This window comes from Callorhinus ursinus, unplaced genomic scaffold (assembly GCF_003265705.2).
Source record: "Callorhinus ursinus isolate GAN/ISIS: 27379988/994484 unplaced genomic scaffold, GSC_fseal_2.0 scaffold10, whole genome shotgun sequence".
Classification (NCBI taxonomy): domain Eukaryota; kingdom Metazoa; phylum Chordata; class Mammalia; order Carnivora; family Otariidae; genus Callorhinus; species Callorhinus ursinus.
The window spans coordinates 34,818,961-34,836,665 of NW_027397072.1; the positions used below are offsets into that span (position 1 = coordinate 34,818,961).

Sequence of the window (17,705 nt, forward strand, 5' to 3'; positions counted from 1 at the left end):
TTGTTTACACCCCTCTTCAGGTTGTTTATAGGATATAGAATACCTTTAAACGCTCTGATCCTGTTTAGCCATTTTTTTTCCTCCCATCAATAAAAAATTGTAAACGCAGCCATTGTTCTAAGAAATGACTCTTGTACTTAGGGCACAAAGATGCTTTAATGGGGAAAGACAGTTTGTCTTGTATCTTGGCCTCCCATATCTTTTTGAACCAGGCTTTGATGCTCTGCGGAGTTTTCTGACTCCATCGTCGAGCTATGCAGCATTTTGCAGTTATTAAGAGCAAATGAGTTTCTTCTTTAAACACAGGCCTCTGCTTAGCACATTTAGTACTATTTGACTTGGGTCTCAAGATAGTGCTATTCCCGGAATGGACTTCACATGCTGCAATTTTTTTTAATTACCCACAATCCTATCACAGATGCTGAAATGAGGTTTTTTTTCCTACAGCCTCTCCAACGATTTGCTGAGATAAAGAGACTTATACAGGGTACTTGTGGGTTAGGAATTTCCAGGTTAACTCTTTAATATGCAAGTTGTTATATATATAACCCATTCATGCTACTTCTGAAACTATCTTCTGAGCAAATACTTCAAAATACAAAAAGATCCAAATGCATGCGGATGTTCCTTGAAACATTTAGAATAACAAAAAATGCGGATTAGAAAGCAATGGGATAAAATATGTAAATTACAGTGTTCAATGAAAAAAGCAGGATACACACCCACGTATGTAACTATGTAAAAATGCGTGTGAAAAAAGACTGGAAGGAATACACACGAGGAAAAATTTTGCAAGGATGACAACCCAAGTAGCTTTTTTTTAAATTTCCGGAACTTTTCTTGTATGTTGTGATGTTGCTTAATTAAAAAACAAATGATTTTAATTAGATAATTGTTTCAATGAAATAAAGGACTAGCTCAATCTTTTCACCTAAAGTAGAAGCAAAATCTCTCTCTCCCACTTTGTTATATAACCTTCATTTAAATTGGACTTTTGGAAAGTCAGCCCCACTAACTCCCTGATCCATAAAACGTGCTTGATGGCTTAACACTGGAGTTGAAATCACAAATGACTGTAGAAGGCAGCAGGGAGGGAAGGGAGTTGTGCTGCCTGATGCCATCTGGAGAGCTTAGGCCTGAGCGCACAGGTATTTCAAGGGAATATGAGGGTTTTGGTGGGGATTTTTTTGGTTTGGTTCGTGTGTGTGTGTGTGTGTGTGTGTGTGTGTGCGCGCGCGCACGTGCGTGATTCTCTTGATTGGCACATTTTGGCCTCTAATTCAAATTCAAAAATAAAGGCATTTGTGGGCCAACGAGTACATGTCTACCTACTGGAATCAGCCAGCTGACAGCCAGTTTGTGACCTCCAGCATAAAACCCATTTCTGAAGTTACAGCCAACTGCCTGATCTCTGGGCATTCAGGCACCCCGACCTTCCCCATGTTCTTCTCCAGTGAGCCCTACGCCACTTCTGGCTGTTTTTATGAGGGTGATGAAGGATGGTAGTCCCCAGAATTACGAAGCCTTGTGAATCGGTCCCTTGTTGGAAGCCTTTCTCTTTCCAGACCATGAAAGCTTGTGACATTTGTAATATTAATTTGTTTTTCTGTCTGGCGCTTACACTTAGTGTGCCGGGAGGAGAGGATTCGATGCTGTTCAGATATGGCCAGTCTCATCCCTGAGCCCCTCAGAGCTATCGGATGCTGCCAGCCAGGCCCAGGCCCAGTCTGTCGATCAGACTTGAGGAGTCAGTGTGTATATTACTGTGTGACGGCACTGGTTTGCCACACCGTTTTCCCAGTCTTCCCAGGTCCTTGGCTTTTTGACCCCGGACGCGCAGCAAGGGGCAGCTAACACCTCAGGCCTGACCATCATTCCCAGTCCCTGCTATACCATGGACCATCTGGCCCCACAAGGTTACTGTGATGTCCATGGGAGCTGCCCCGGGAGCCATGGCAAACGGCACCAGCAGGACCTTCTAGGAGCTTGTGCATTGATCAACTAATTAACCACCCATCATGAAACAAATGAATTGAGGCTCCGCAAGTAGCCAGCTTTGGATTTTACATAGTGAACCACCCCTTCCTTCCCTATCCAGGACCTATTGTGGTTACGAATGCCTCCTATTCGTTCTTGGTTTATTTTGAGCATGGCAGATGCTGCCAGCTGTTTACTTTTAACATGAGGAGAATTACACTGTTCTTGTGGTTGAGGAAAAAGAAGGGGGAGCTCAGGGCTGTGGGCAAAGCTGGCAAGCCCCTCCACGGCCCAGGCCACTGGGGCCTCCTTCCCTCTCTCCTCCAGATGTGGACCAACCCCCACACCCATTTTTGCCAAGTCAGCAGATCCAGACTATTCCAAGCACGGAGGACCCCGCAGGTTCCAGAGCCCAGGCAGCCGCACACATGGCCCACCATGTGGGGCGCACCTGTGTAACTTGGATAGTGCCTGGGCTCCACCGGCCCTCACGGCACCCTCAGAGTGGGATTCCCCACCGTGGAGTCCCCTTCCAAACAACTCCCTCTTTGGCAAAACCAAAAGGCAGAATTTCCTTTTGAATGATTTGGACTATCTGAAAATCACACTTTGGGCAGTCAGGACCATGGTAGGACCCCAAAACTAACCGTGGGACCCCACAAAACCTGATCCATTTTGCAGCTACAACCCTGTTGCTGGATCCCATCACTGTAGCATCCAGTAGGACATAGGGGATCTTGTGTTCCTAAGGGGAGCTGAAGCTGGTGGCAGAAGCCAAGGCAAATGCAGGTTCTTCCCACTGGGGGCCAAAGTCTTCCAAAGACATGGCAGGCAATTATTTACAATCCGCACCCTTTGAAGGAAAGTTCCTGATTCTGTGTCACCTTCTGCCACCTTCAGCTGGACAAAGAGGGATGCTCTATTCATTTGTCCCTCCTGTCCTAAGCATAGGCCTGTCCAGTCTACCCTCCGCCCTTCTGCTTTCTTGGGCCTTAATCACCTAAAGGCTAAAAACAACTTCTCTTATTTTTTTCTTCCTGGTGCCCAGAAAGCAGGACCAAAAAGCAGAAGTGCCTAACCCTAGCTTCATAAATTATGCCCTGGGAGACCTTCACATGGATTCATTCATATCATGCAGCATTGGTTTCTTCATCCGTCAAAAGGGGACATAATAATACTTATTTTACAGGAGAGTGGCGAGGTATACATCAAGTTGGTAAATCACTGAGCCTGTTACTTCATAAGTCCTCAGTAAACATGAGCTGTCATCATCATTATTGTCTTGTACTGTTGGGTTCCACAGCCGACCCTCTCCAAGAGGTCCTGAGGCAGGATGCCCATCTCTCTGAAGGTCAAGGTGTCCGGGCCCATCCAGGCTACTCCAGCAGTGTATCCAGCCAGATGTGGCTCAGTACACGCAGCAGATGAGGCAGGCTGGGAGGGCAAGGCCAGGCCGGGACCACCCATCGGGCTGGGGAAGGTGCTGGCAGGACAGCCTCAGCTGCAGCTGCCGGGCAGCCGTCCAGAGTGACAAGCAGAATGCAGTGTGCAAGGGTGTGGAAACAGACAGCAGGTGGCAGCTCAGCAACTGTCGGTGGCGGGGGCAGGGAGCGGCAGATCTTCCAGCATTTGGGAACAGGGTGTCCCTACCAGCAGATGGGCCCCAGCAATGGGCAATTCCAGAGGGGTATTCTGAAATCGAAGCAGACACACAGCATCATGAAGGTCCCTCAGCAGATCCCAGCACCCACCAGACGCTGGATCTAGTGGGGAAGAAGCCACAGAGAATAAAGCAGGGCCCCAGACAGATTATCAAGACAAGGCTGCAGGCCCAGAAAAAAAAAAAAAAAAAAAAAAGGCGGGGGGGAGAGGGGGCATTGCCAGAGGTTGGCCTCCAGCCTTCAGAAGGGGAGAAGGCCTTCGTGGAGCAGGTCCCACCGTGGTCCAGCCTGACCCGTGACCCTTGGGCCCAGGCCAGGCTACTCAGCAGAGCAGTCAGGGCAGGCCTGAGAGTGTGCTCGCCCCACGATGAGGATGCAGGCGGGAGAAGCTGAAGGTCATCGTGGGGTACGTTCTCTCTCTCTCTCTTTCTCTGTCCAGCTACAGCGCCAGTTTTCCTGATTCTTGCCCTTTTTCCTGTTGTGTCTCTCCCCCAGATCCTACTTGCTAATAAGGAAGAACTAAAATAGATAGGGTCAAGCTTTTTTAAATGAAAAACCCAGCCCATCAGGGACCAACAGCTCCCCAGACTGTCATTTGGTCAGTGACTTGGCCACAGGCTTCTCTCATGTACCCAGTGGAGGGAGCTGCAGTGGTAAAGATGGCTGGAGGGAGCTGGACCCCAACTAAGGAAGGAAGGTGAAGGTCCCCACAGCCCTTGCCTTGGGTTTGGCTCCCATGTGTCTCTTTCTTAGGCCCAGCTAACAACGCTTCATAAACTCTGTTCTGGACCCATGTCTTCCCAATGACCCTGAAGACTTTGTCTTGGAGACCAAGTGACCTTGGGAGCCATGCTCGAGGTTCATCTATGCTGGACCCACATCCCTGCAGATACGGAAACCTAATCCATATTCATCCATGTAGGCCAGTCAGCCTCACACTGTGCATCTATGTTAGCCCCTAAGCTACATTTTTATACTATTTATCAACCCACACACATACTCTTAGTCACTAGCTTCCAAAGCATAAAAGCACAAGCAATGAAAGTGGAAACCACATCAGAGGACCTCATAAGGGCAGAAAGCAGTGACCAGGGCACACCTCACCCCCACCCCAGTCTCTATGCACTTCAGCCATACTATCCCCTTTCCCCGTCATGGCTGGGCCTCTTCCTCCTGAGCAAGGTGGTCCAAGGAGCCCTAGTGACCTGAACTTGGTGGCAACAGGCCAACTGCCTTCTCAGTTTGCTCTCAGGTTTAGAATATGGTTACTGGTGTGCATAACATTTGGATCCACCTGGAGCTAAGTTTTGTAGACTCCATCTGGAGCCAGGGTCACAGGACCCTTCCTCACCTCCAGGGATTCCTGGATCCATAAAAGGCAGACGACCAGCATTAGCAGTTAGAGAAAACATAATAGGTACCTAGTGATAAAGAGCTAAGAAGCATGCAGGAATGATAAGATAATCCAGACAGGAGCAAGGGCAAGAAGCCACTTCCGCTCTAGGGCCAGAGGGAGAAAGGAAAGTGAGAAAGTCCGTCCAGTGGGAACTGCAACCACAGAGAGAAGGGTCATCTGATAGGAGCTGGAGCCACGAAAGGACCTAGATTCTGCCAAAGACACCAAAAGAAGCAGAGAGAAAGAAATGCCCCACCTTTCCCCCTCCTCCCTCCTTCTCATCTTCTGCCAGGGTACCCCCCCCCCCCCAGCTGAGTGGACTTCCCTGGAAGCCAAAAGGCAAAGAGACTGAGAAATACAGATCCTGCAGAGCAGCCCGCCAAGGTAAAGGAACCATTCTGAGGGCAAATAGGCAATTGACCAGCACCAGCTAAGAACAATGACCAGCCAGGCCTTGGATAGACCAGTTGCAAGTGTCTCTGTTTTAGGGAAATATTAGAACTACCTTCCCAAGGAGCAGCACCCTCCTTAGACCTCCCAGTCTCACAAAGATAGAAATGGATCATCAGCCCCGGATGCCCTGTTACTGTGTACACACAGAAGGTTATCTTGTACACTCATCACAGCAGGAAGATACCCCTGAAGGAAACTGGGCAGTGTTTGTAAAGAGATGGTGCCCACCCTCAGGGGCTGTCTGGCTTTGTGTCCTAATTAGGCAATGGGGGAGGGACCCTTTGAGCCATTTCCTACCCTGGAAGAAAAAAAGGGGGGGGCATGCCCTGTGCCTTGCTGAATGGTGAGGCATCTGGCTGAGGACTAGGAGGGAGGCATTGTCCAGGGCACCAGAGAACTCACCATGCTCCCTGGAGGAGACCAGAGAGCCCCTCTTCCCTTCCCTCTATCTCCTCCCCTAAACCCTGACCACATTTGGCCCAGCTCCCTTCAGGCATCTTCCAGGGACTCACTCAAGATCTCAGCTTGAGCTGGGCATTAGGTTCATGTGCCCCAGCGTCTCCCTTTCTCCCTTACCCCCACCCTAGGAGCCGGTCCCCAGATGGAAAGCCCCTCCCTGCAAGGCCTTCAGGGCAAGGGTCCCAGGAATAAGGGTAAGGGAGGAGTCAGGGTGGGGGAAGTGAAGAGGACATTTCTAAAATTCCTGGAAGAGAAGGAAGGCTTTACCCAACATGGGTTGAGAGTCTGAATATGAGGCCAAGACAACAAGCAAAATAGGAGGATCCTCCCCCACCCCATCTTGGTCCTCCTTTGGCAATCACAGCCTAACTTCTGCTCAGACATTGTCATTTACTAGTGTTTCCCATAAGTGTTGTATCCTCACCTCGTCTGCAAGTTCTCCACAGTCAGGAGCCCCATCTGCAGAGCCCAGAGCCCAGCACACGCCCACCCCTCACCATGCTGCCCAAATACTTCACAATGGGTCCTGTACCGGACAAGTTACCTAACTTGCAAGGCCTGTTGCAAAATGCAAAGAGGAGCTCCTTGTTAACAATTATTAAAAGTTACAAGATGATGACAACAGAGCATTGAACGAAGCACAGGACTCTTCTAAGTGGTCCTATGTGGTGTGAGTGGCAGCTTGCCTCCAAAGATTCCATCGTCAATTCCTTACCTCCCTGTGCCTGCATGCCACTCCCACATTAAGAGGTGGAGTCTAATTCCCTTCCCTTGAACCTGGACTTGAACAATAGAACACAACGGAAATGACATTCTTAGACCTTCCAGACCAAGTCATATGAAGACTTAACAAATTCTGCCGGGGGCCTCTTAAACACTTGCTTTTAGGACACTCCCTCCCTCTTCAAAACCCAGCCAACATGCTGTGAAAACCCAAGTCACACGGAGAAGCCACGTGTAAGTCAATGGCCCCTGCCTGAGTCCCAAGTGGACAACCAGTGTCAAGTGCCAGTCACGTGAGTGAACCACCTCGCCTGGCCCCGCTGAACCTTCATAAAACTGCAGTCCCAGAGACATCTGACTGAAACCAGACGAGAAACCCCAAGTGAGAGCCACCCAACCGAGCCCAGTCAATTCACAAAAACATGAACAATTATCATAAATTGTTGCTTTTAAAAGCTAAGTTTTGTGGTGGTTTGTTGCGCAACAATAAATAAGTGGGACACACTCCAAGGAATGGCATTCATTTGGAATACGATGTGAACGGCCTAGGTTGGGTGCCCCAACAGCCCTCCCCAGCATACAGTAGGAGCTCAAGAAAGGCTAACCGCCATTCCTGGCCACGGGTGTGTTGGCACCAGACATGGGAACCCCCTGGCTCAGGATGTGCCCTCCCACCAGCAGATGTCCTTTGTCGTGACATAGCTGCCATCTGGTTTCAATCTGACCTCTCCCTGGCTGAGGAGGGCTTGGATGCTGCTGTCTCCAGAGATTCATGACCACTTCCTCCCACCCCATTCCTACCCATCCTATCTCAGGAAATGAAAAGCGATTTTCCCCCCCAGGGCCTGTTTAGCCATAGCAACAGAACAGGATTTCCAAAACCAACCTCACAGCCAGTTCCAGTATCTGTCTTCACTGGAGTAATGATACAGATGCTGCACCTGCCCTCAGATTCCATTTTCCGCTCTTGGAGGTTGTTCGTTTGTTTCTCCGGGTTCTTCAAACATCTGATTACATTTCATGCTTCGGATGAAAAGTTGTGAAGACGGAAGATTATCAGACTTCGTCATTTTCGGCAGCCGCCCTCTCTGCTCAGCCGCTTCTCGCAACCCTTATCCTCTGTCTCCTCACCCTCTGCCTCCCGTGAGTTCCTCTCGTGCCCTGTGAGCTCCTCTCCCAGTTGTGGGTCATACTGTCCCCTCCCCTGAAACCCTTCGCGGGCAGCAGCCCAAGGATGATACCAAGTCAGCATGTGGCCTGAAGCTGACAGAAGCGGCCATCTGGCTGGGGCTGGGATGCCCCTGTGTCAACTGGACAAAACGGGGTCTGGGACCCCAGGCTAACAGGCCACTCCCTCCCTATGAGGCTCCTGATCCCATGGCCCCACTTCTTATGACACCAACCCCCCCAAAATTCATCCTTTCCTGAAGTGGGCGGACAGCGTAGGCAAAACTAAGGGGCCAGAGACCCAAGGCACTGAGACCGGGATGTGGACCCATGGTGGGGTTCCTAAGCCTGAGTCTCCCACCAACGGCTCAGGAAAAACGAAAGCTTCCAGTGAAACCCAGGCCATGCTTAGCCCGCACAGCCTGACGTGTATTTTCATTTTGCGAAGATAAATCGCCACCTTGGAGATCTCAGTTGCAAGATCGGTCCCCAAGTGATTTTCACTTACTACATTACTTGCAGGTAGTCTCCTGGGCTACCAGGTGGCTGGTGGCCTCAGGACCAACCAGGAAAACGAAGCAGGAAACATTCTGGAGCTAATGACTGATGCTTTTCCTCTCGGGAGCTCCCTGCTGCCCCCACGCCCCACCCCCTACCCCAGCTCATCGGCAAGCAGCTTCTGCCTCAAGGGAAGGGTGTGACAGGGAGAAATGGAAAAACACAAGCTTTGATGTCTGGGCAAGATTAAAATATTTAGGAGAAACATCTTGAATGAGAGCAGGGCTTCTCTCCAGCCTTCCTCTACACTCCCCAAAAATAAACAGTGAAGATTCCTCTGAGACGGTGAGGGGAGGAGAAGCAGGGAAGGCGATAAGGACTGAGAACAACAGAGAAGCTGGTGGGCTCCTGGAGGCTGCTTGAGACTCTCTTCCCCCCCCCCCCACCCCCGCCTCTCCCAGTCGTTCTCTCTCTCTCTCAAATAAATAAATAAAATCTTTAGGGGGAAAAAACTTGGACTCAGACCGGGCCCCCCTGCCAAGCCTTCCCTCAGAGCATGGCTCCACCTCATAGAGCAGCTACTCTTTCTTTGGCGTTAACATCTGCAACCTTTCCTTCTATCAGCCCAGTATTACACAGCATCGTGGTCCTTGACTAACAACAGGTCTGTGTCTGCTATTGGACGGGAGCAGCTTGGGATGCTTTTTGCATGCCTTGTAATTGGCACATAATAGGCATTAAATTAATGCTTTTGTAGTTAAGTTGAGTTGTCCACCCAATTCTCTTTTTAAAATTAAAAACAGAAATCCTCATTAAAGCACCTACAGAGCAAAGGAGATTGTCCTAAAGAGCAAGCAAAGAAGAAAAACACAGTTGGATAAACCACCATCAGGTCTCGCCTGTCCCCATTCACAGCTTAATTTTTCCCACAGCAGCTGCTCTGAGTCTTCTCAGTTTGGTCCTTCTCCCCTCCTCCACTCTCCTTGAGCCCCAGTCTTACCCCCAAGCCCCTCATTCTGAGCTCGGTCTAGGACCTTGTCTCTTATCTTATTGAGAAAAGGAAGGATGTCTGATAGGAACTCCCTCAAATCAGGACAGGCTCTCCAAAATGATCGGCACAAGGTATAGGGGCAGACGGAAACTCACACACCACCTGGGTGAGACTGATAAAATCTTATTGGAGTACAATTTGGTGATGTGAATCAAAATTTCACAGAAACTTTGACCTAGATGGTCAACTTCTACAACTTTATTCTAAAGAAAGTATTGAACAAGTGCACCAGGAAGTCCACGAAGTTGTTCTGTATAGTGTTGTTTCTAAAACGCACCCTCCTAGGGACGCCTGGGTGGTTGGTTCAGGGTCCGACTCTTGATTTTGGCTCAGATCATGATCTCAGGGTTTTGAGACTGAGCCTGCTTAAGATTCTCTCTTTCCCTCTGCCCCCTCCCTCTCTAAATATAATAATAATAATAAAGAAAATTTTAAAATGAAAAATAAAACGCACCCTCCTAGCCTTGTTTTTGTACCATTTTGCTTTCTGGGCTTCAGCTACTCAGGCCTTCTTTTAGCTTCTCTTTCTCCTCTCTCTTTCTCTAAAATCCCAGAAGTCCGCACACCCCACCCTAAAGTCTCCTCCATGTCTCTTACCCCATCCAACTGCTTCAACCTAGCTCAGACACAGACACTGCCTAAGCCATAGGTGGCTTAGGCAGTGTCTGTGTCTGAGCTAGGCTTGTGAAGGACCACTCCAGAGGTGAGAAAAGAGTGACTTATGGGTGCTTGCCAACCCCTGGCCCCCGAGTTGCCCTGACTCCCACTATGGTTGCACCACTCTGCCTAGGCAGGGGCAAAATCCTTCTCTCCTAGTTTACCTGAAACAGACTGGAATTTTTCAAAAGGGACTTTAATTCTCTTTGTGTGTGTGTGTTTTTAAAGAAAGGAAATAAATTCGATATATGGGACATTAAAAAAGAGAGAATTTGCATGTTTCTTATCTTAAAATAATGCCCACCTGGCAAGATATCTCTTCCCTGGTAAATCCCTGGTAAAGATCACTGAACTCCCAAGCCCTGGCTCCCTGTCCTTCAGTTCTGTGTGCAACCCCACAGCACAACCCACCTCTCCTTCCCATTGGAACCAAGGGGGTGACAAGCTGGACATTGAGTGAAATGGAAATCGCATCTTCCCTTGTGATTTTTGTTCCATATTTTATTGTAAATTTTTATCTTTGAAAACATGATCCAGGAACATGTCAAACATGTTTTTCAACAATACCAAAACATATGTAGTGAAAAAACTTACTCCTTCTCATCCCTGACCCAGACCCCCAGCTCCCATTCCCCAGGGGCAGACACTGCTCTCTGGTGAGCGTAAATGGAGATGCATATGCCCTGGCATGTTCTACACCCTGCTCTCCTTGTCTTTTTCATTGGATATATCTTAGAAATTGTTCCATAGAGGGGCACCTGGGCGGCTCAGTCGTTAAGTGTCTGCCTTCGGCTCGGGTCATGATCCCGGGGTCCTGGGGTCGAGCCCCTAATCGGGCTCCCTGTTCAGCGGGAAGCCTGCTTTTCCCTCTCTCACTCCCACTGTTTGTGTTCCCTCTCTTGCTGTCTCTCTGTCAAACAAACAAACAAACAAACAAATGAATAAATAAATAAATAAAATCTTAAAAAAAAGAAATTGTTCTATAGTATACAAATAGATAGGCCTTATTATTCTTATCAGTTTTTCTCATAATCCACACACCAAATTCCCCATTGATGGATATTTAGCTTGTTTCCAATCTTTTGCTATTATGAACAGGGTACCATAAACATCTCTGCATGTTTCCCTTTGTACATCCCTTAGAAAAATGCTAGAAAGGAAATTTCTAGGTCAAAGCAAATGTGTATTTAAAATTTTGATAGATAGGGCGCCTGGGTGGCTCAGTCGGTTAAGGGTCTGCCTTCGGCTCAGGTCATGATCCCAGGGTCCTAAGATCGAGTCCCGCATCAGGCTCCTCGCTCAGCAGTGAGCCTGCTTCTCCCTCCCCCTCTGCCTGCCGCTCGCCCTGCTTCTGTTCTCCTTCCCTCTGTGAAATAAATAAATTTAAAAAAAATAAAAAATAAAAGATAAATAAATAAAAATATAAAATTTTGATAGATATTGCCAAATTGCCTCCAAAATTATTGTTCCAGTTCATACTTCTACCAACAATACGTGAGTGTTAGCTCCCTCCCAGTTTTCCCAATCATCCACCAAACTTTTTTATCTTTGCCAATCTGATATATAAAAAATGATGTTTTGTTATACTTTTATTTTGAATTTCTTTTAGAATAGGTGATATTGAGCAAGAAGCGTAGCATAAGCTTCAGAAAACAAACTCTGGTCCTTGACTGCTTGGGTTCAAGTCCCAACCCAACCATTTATTAATTGGGTGACTTTGGTAATTTACTGAACCTATGTTTTTGGTTCCTTATCAAAAAATGGGATTCATGGGACTCCTGGGTGGCTCAGTTATTAGGCGTCTGCCTTCGGCTTGGGTCATGATCCCAGGGTCCTGGGATAGAGACCCGCATCGGGCTCCCTGCTCGGCGGGGAGTCTGCTTCTCCCTCTCCCTCTGTCTGCTGCTCCCTCTGCTTGTGCTCTCTCTCTCTCTCTCTCTGTCAAATGAAAAAATAAAAAAAATCTTAAAAAAGATGGGATTCATGATAATAATACATTCTTCATATAGTTATTGTGAAAATTAAAGGCATAAGTGAATATAAATGTTAATTATCATCATTACATTTTCATGTTTAATGACCGTTGTATTTTTTCCTGTGACATGTCTATTAATGTCCTCTGTGCATTTTTTTATTGTTTGTTATCTTTTTATTTCTGAAATACAAAAGGTCTTTATATATATTTGGGAGATAAACCCTCTATCATATGTGTGGCAAATATTTTTCCCAGTCTTTCCTTGCCTTTGACTTTATTTATGGCATTTTTGAATTTTCAAAGTTTTATGTAGTTAAATATAACAATCTTTCCTTTTATGACTTTTGAACTTAAAGCTGTGCTCCAGGAATCTCACACTTCTTAAAGTAAGAATGAATAGCAACTAGAACGACTTTGGGCTTTTACTCCCTGCCTTTCCACCCCTCACTTTCTCTCTGTCCTATGAATGAGCCAGGATTATCTCCTAATACCTCCTCAGTGACTTATCCAGATTCAGTCTCTCCCTCTCCCGTCTATAGTCAAGAGTAAGTCCAACCAAGGCACAGCCCTGCTCAACAGTGTTCAATAACTCCCCATTACCACATGAGCTAAGAACAAACTTCTCATTAGAAGCATCTGCCTAAATGACACCAACTTACTTTGCCAGCTGGTGATTCCCCTAAATGTCTCTTACCCTCCAGTCCGTCTCCACTTTTCAATATTCCCCTAATAGTCTTTCCCTCCTCTGATTCTCATCACACTGTTTCATCTTTGTAAAGCCTCTGCCCATCTCTGCCTTCCAAACTTCTCTTCATCTTTCAAAACTCATCCCAAACAGCCCTTCTGCATAAAGTCTTCACTGATCCCCAATAATCAGATGTGAGCTTTTCTTCCCCTGCACAAAGTTACCTTCTTTGTTCTTTTCCTGAGATATGCATCTCAATCTGTCCTAAATAAACCAAGAACTCTAGGGGAAATATGAGCTGCATTTCATTCATCTGTGCATCTGCCCATTTCCTTAACCTTTTGTTGAAATAAATTGTAGACACAAGTAATCAGATTGAAGGGGGGGGCAGTGGCGGGGGTGAGGGAGGGATAACCAAGGAGTTACTGTTCTCTGGCTAAACCATCACACTCAAGCAGCTGGGCTAGAGGCTGCTGGAGCTGCCTTCCCCAGTTGGGTCTCCCGGGCTGTGTCAGATGATAGGTATTGGTTAATTTTGGTTCAGGTGCAAGTGAAAGAATACAAACAAAAAACAAAAAAGGGACTTGCTGGGGTGCCTGGGTGGCTCAGGTCATGATCCCAGGGTCCTGGGATGGAGCCCCGCATCGGGCTCCCTGCTCCTCAGGAAGCCTGCTTCTCCCTCTCCCACTCCCCCTGCTTGTGTTCCCTCTCTCGCTGTGTCTCTCTCTGTCAAATAAATAAATAAAATCTTTAAAAAAAAAAAAAAAGGGACCTGCTGGGTGAAGGAGCAGGTCTCTCTCCACCCTCAGCCCCACGTCCTGTGTGTGTATTGGCGCCATTATTGGAGAGGCTGTCCCCTATGAAGGCAAGATAGTGACAACAACTCTCGTGGGCTATGGTACTTGCACATCCTCTCAAATTCAAGTCCAAAGAGAAGGAGTCTCTGCCTCCCTCCTAGCAGCTCCAGCGGTCTCATTGCCTTTCTCTTTCTTTTAATGGGTTAGATGTCCACATAGAGCCAATCACTATGACCACAGCCATGTATTGCCCTGACAGGTAGGGCCTGAACACCTGTCCAGTCTCAGAGCTAAGGATCGAGTGGGTTCTATGAGCCCATGGGCATGGTATACAACCTGAAATCACTCCACAGAAGGCAATTGACATAATGTTACCAGAAGAAGGAAGAACAGATGCTATTGACCAAAACCACCCAATAACCACTGTGCAGAATGCAGAGCACGGCTGCCCTCTTGGAAGAGGGGGATGGGCCTGAAGCCTCAACCCTGAGCTACTTCTCTCCTGCCTGCCACTCTCCCCTGCCCTGTAGGCAATGGGTCTAGTTTCCAAACACAACATGGTCCCCCAAGGTTTGTGGCTTAGCCGCAGGACCAGTGTGAACAGATCCTAACCAAACCCCAGACCAGGCGATGGCTGGCGTGGTCCAGCCGGCTCCAAGTTATTAGAACCAGGAGTCCCAGCTCCAGTCCCAAGAGTTGTACAATTGTTTATCTTTGTTGGGGAAAAACTGCAGCCAGAACCATAAATCACTGCCCAGCTGGATGGCTTCACTGAAATGTTTGTTTAAACAATGAAATCTCCTGACGGACTGAAAATATAGGATGGATCACCCCGTCCTTCTCAGGCCTAGTCTTGCAGGCTGGAGCCTGAAGCCTGCAAGAGGGACGCAAAATTGGCTTCCCACCCCCCACCCCCCATCCCTCCCACCCCCAATATCAGCACTGAAGAATGAAGCCACAGCATAGCTAATCTGAAACAGCAGATAATGCAAAAGCCATGTCTATCAATCTTTGAAATGCAATCTCCAGAGTGGTTTGCATTGGACGTGCCTTCCTAATGGAAGTAGCATTTCTTGGCTAATGTGCACAAAAAGGCTGCTTAAGGGGTGGTCCCTAGGACACAGCATGGAGCATGGGAGATCTGGTCCTGCCTAGACCACTCTGAGGTGTGGGCAAATGACTTCTGCTTTCTGGACCTTGGTCTCCTCACTTGCTACACGACAAAGTTACACTTGGTCTTTACGTTTTCTTCCAGCTCTCACTTGCTAAGTAAGGCAACCATGTGTTTACATTCCCCAAAGAAAGACTAGATAAACAGGAGGGGGCAGGGAAGGGAGAGGGAGAAGGGGGAAAGAAGGGTGTTGAACTGGATAGTTCCCTGAAGCCCCTACCAGCCCCAGGCCTCCCTTCTTTGCTCTCTGGCCCTTCAGAGAAGGAGGGAAGGTGAAGCCTCAGACTAGGAGCATAGTCGGTAGACCCATAATCGGGGCCCGGTGCACTCTGAGGAGGAGGTTAAAGGATAACCATTCATGGGTGTGGGTGACATAGACCAAGTCAGACTGCAGGACAGGGCCTGCGCTAAAGCAGTACCTAGCTGTGGACGGAGGGAGCCCATCAGGCCTGATGGGGCTTGACGGGGGCAGCGGAGCACCCAGAGCAGCTTCCTTCCCAGCCCCCACCTAAAGGAAGAAGGCAGCGGAGACCTGAGCCTTTCCAGTCTGGGGCCTGAGACCCTGGCTCTGTGATAAGAGCTATGACAGGGCTGTGATAGAGTATGTGAGGCAGGGTATCGAAACATCTGATCTTGGGTTTGCCAGATATTTTCAAGAACATATTATCTGTCCCATACTGCGGGAGGCTTTGAGATGCAAAGCTGAGTAAGACCAGGGTCTTTGAGGGTTTGTGATGAAGTATTCCAAAGGGCCAAGTGGTGGGATTTACAACAAGCGTCATGGTGGCGATTGGGAAAGAATGGATAAGGGATGGGTTAAGGATTATGTGAGGGGGTGTAGGGGGTAAATCGTGTCTCTAATTGCTGTGGAGTCTGTGATGGGATTTTATGATGGGATGGTGTGGGAGGCCCATAAACTATAAACTGAGAATGTGATGGAGCGTGTGCTGGTGGGTGTAACAGGGTATGTGAAGGGGTAGCTGGACGCACGATGGATCATTAACAGAACAGCCTTTTTCTGAGCAGCCCTAATGAGATCAAATTCTTCCTCTTAATGTGGTCTCAGTAACACTTTATATTTATCATTTATAGCACTTACTACAATTGAAAGGAGTTCATTGTTTGTAATTATCTGCTTAATTCCTGTCTCCCTTACTAGGCTCTAAGAGCTGCAGAAGGAGTAGCCACGTGGGCTCTTCACTTCTGTACCCCCACCCTCCACCCCACCCCAACACATAGCCCAGGGCTGGACACATAGTAAGTTCTCAATAAGTGTGATCAGACAAACAACTCTGTGATAGTCAGGGTGGCCAAGCCCTTCCCCAAATTCTTCAGGGCTGGACGTCCTCGGAATAAGGAACAATTTTGTGTCAAGAATCAGGTGACTTTGGTTCTGTTTGAAGGGAGGTGTTGCCCTCTGGTGGCCAAAAGGGAGAAATACACTGAGAGGAGGCCCCCATCCCTCCCAATCCAGCCTCCACTGTCTAAGGGGCCGGGGGCCTGCAGCCACCCCTCAGCTTGTGGTCCAGCCCCCAGCCACACAGGAATCAGCCCCAGCTTTCCACTCTGCCTGTGGAATGGTAGGAAATGGAGATCATGCAGACCCTGTCCTGGGCTGCCCCTTCTTCAGTCCATTGACCCTCCATCGTTTTCACATCATGGTCACCCAGCCCGGCCTTCTTCCGGCTGGGCTCGGCCCCACTTCTCCCTAACTCTGTACTCAGTCCGTCATCCTCGAAAGCAATTAGTCCAGGGAAAGGGGGCGCATGCAAACATCCTTGATGAAAATTTCTCATCATCTGAGGTTTCACTTGGGACTTTGACCAAAACAAGTACAGAAATAGGATAGGGGTGGGGGGGGATTTTAATCAGGACTCAGTCACCATCATGTAGAGCAAAGATGCTGCCATTTTTTTGTGAAACTGGGCTGACCCACTCTGGACAGTGGGTGTCGGCAGGGCTGCTGGGAATACATAACTTGTTTCTATGACTTCTCCTTGACAGATGAGTGCATTCCTCTGCACTTACTCTCGTCCTCTCCTCTATCCTTCCCTTAAAACCAAACATCCCTTGGCCCACATTACAATGGTGCCCAGACTTTTATTTTTCTTAAGATTGTATTTATTTATTTGTCAGAGAGTGAGAGAGCAAGCGCGCATGCGCACGAGCAAGTGGGGGAGGGGCAGAGGAAGATGCAAGCTCCATGCTGAGCAGGGAGCCCGATGCGGGGCTGATCCCAGGACCCTGAGATCATGACCTGAGCTGAAGGCAGACGCTTAACCGACTGGGCCACCCAGGTGTCCCATGCCCAGACTTTTTTTTAAAAGTCCAACACTCAAACTAAGTTTGTGAGACAGATAAAATGGAACCTTACCTGCAACATAAAGGATTAGTTGCTTTACAGTGTGAATGACTACAGTTTCACTCATTCAACAAATGTTTGTTGCACACGTAAGTCCTACTACAGACACTAGGGAGATTAACTAGGCAGCTCCCCCAAGGGAGCTTAGATTCTAATGGAGCATCCTTTAGTTATACAGCTTTTACCATGGAGTTCCTCATCCTCGGTAATAAATTGGAGTAATGATTTCCTCTTTGCTACCTCACAAGGCAATATGCATATGAGATATTGAGAGAGAATTGTACATTGAAAGGACTGGTTCACAGAAACACAGTCGCCCTATAAATTGAGTTAATAATCATATGTATGTGTTTTGTACTTGTCTTTTTATATTTCCATGGAACATGTTTTTTTTTTCCTTACTGCAGTTGGGTGAAAGAAAGTGGCAGCGTCCCCCAAAGCCATCCCATGTAAGCATGCCGTCTGAGCACAAACAGTGCATTCACTAAGCAAACCCAGGTGTGTGTCCCTTTGCCACTCCCCACTCTGACCCCTAACTCATTCTATATAGGAAAGCTGGAGCTATTATGGCCAGGGGTGTTCCCCTAAGGACATGCGAGCACCTGAGTATCCTCAGTCAGAATGCTGTTCTCCAGTGGACAGCTCATTTCATTCCTTTCATTACTTCTTCATT

At 48.0% G+C, this 17,705-nt stretch overlaps 1 long non-coding RNA gene across 1 annotated transcript in view; it reads right to left on the reverse strand.

The window, feature by feature from the left end:
- Positions 1-137: 137 nt before the first annotated feature.
- Positions 138-17,705, reverse strand: part of LOC112820986 (uncharacterized) — a 34,137-nt gene continuing 16,569 nt past the window's right edge. Inside the window, exons 2-3 of the long non-coding RNA XR_003207308.2 lie at positions 7,556-7,692; positions 138-3,669 (exon numbers count right to left, since the gene is read on the reverse strand). This is a non-coding gene — a long non-coding RNA (uncharacterized lncRNA). The remainder of the gene's footprint in view (positions 3,670-7,555; positions 7,693-17,705) is intronic.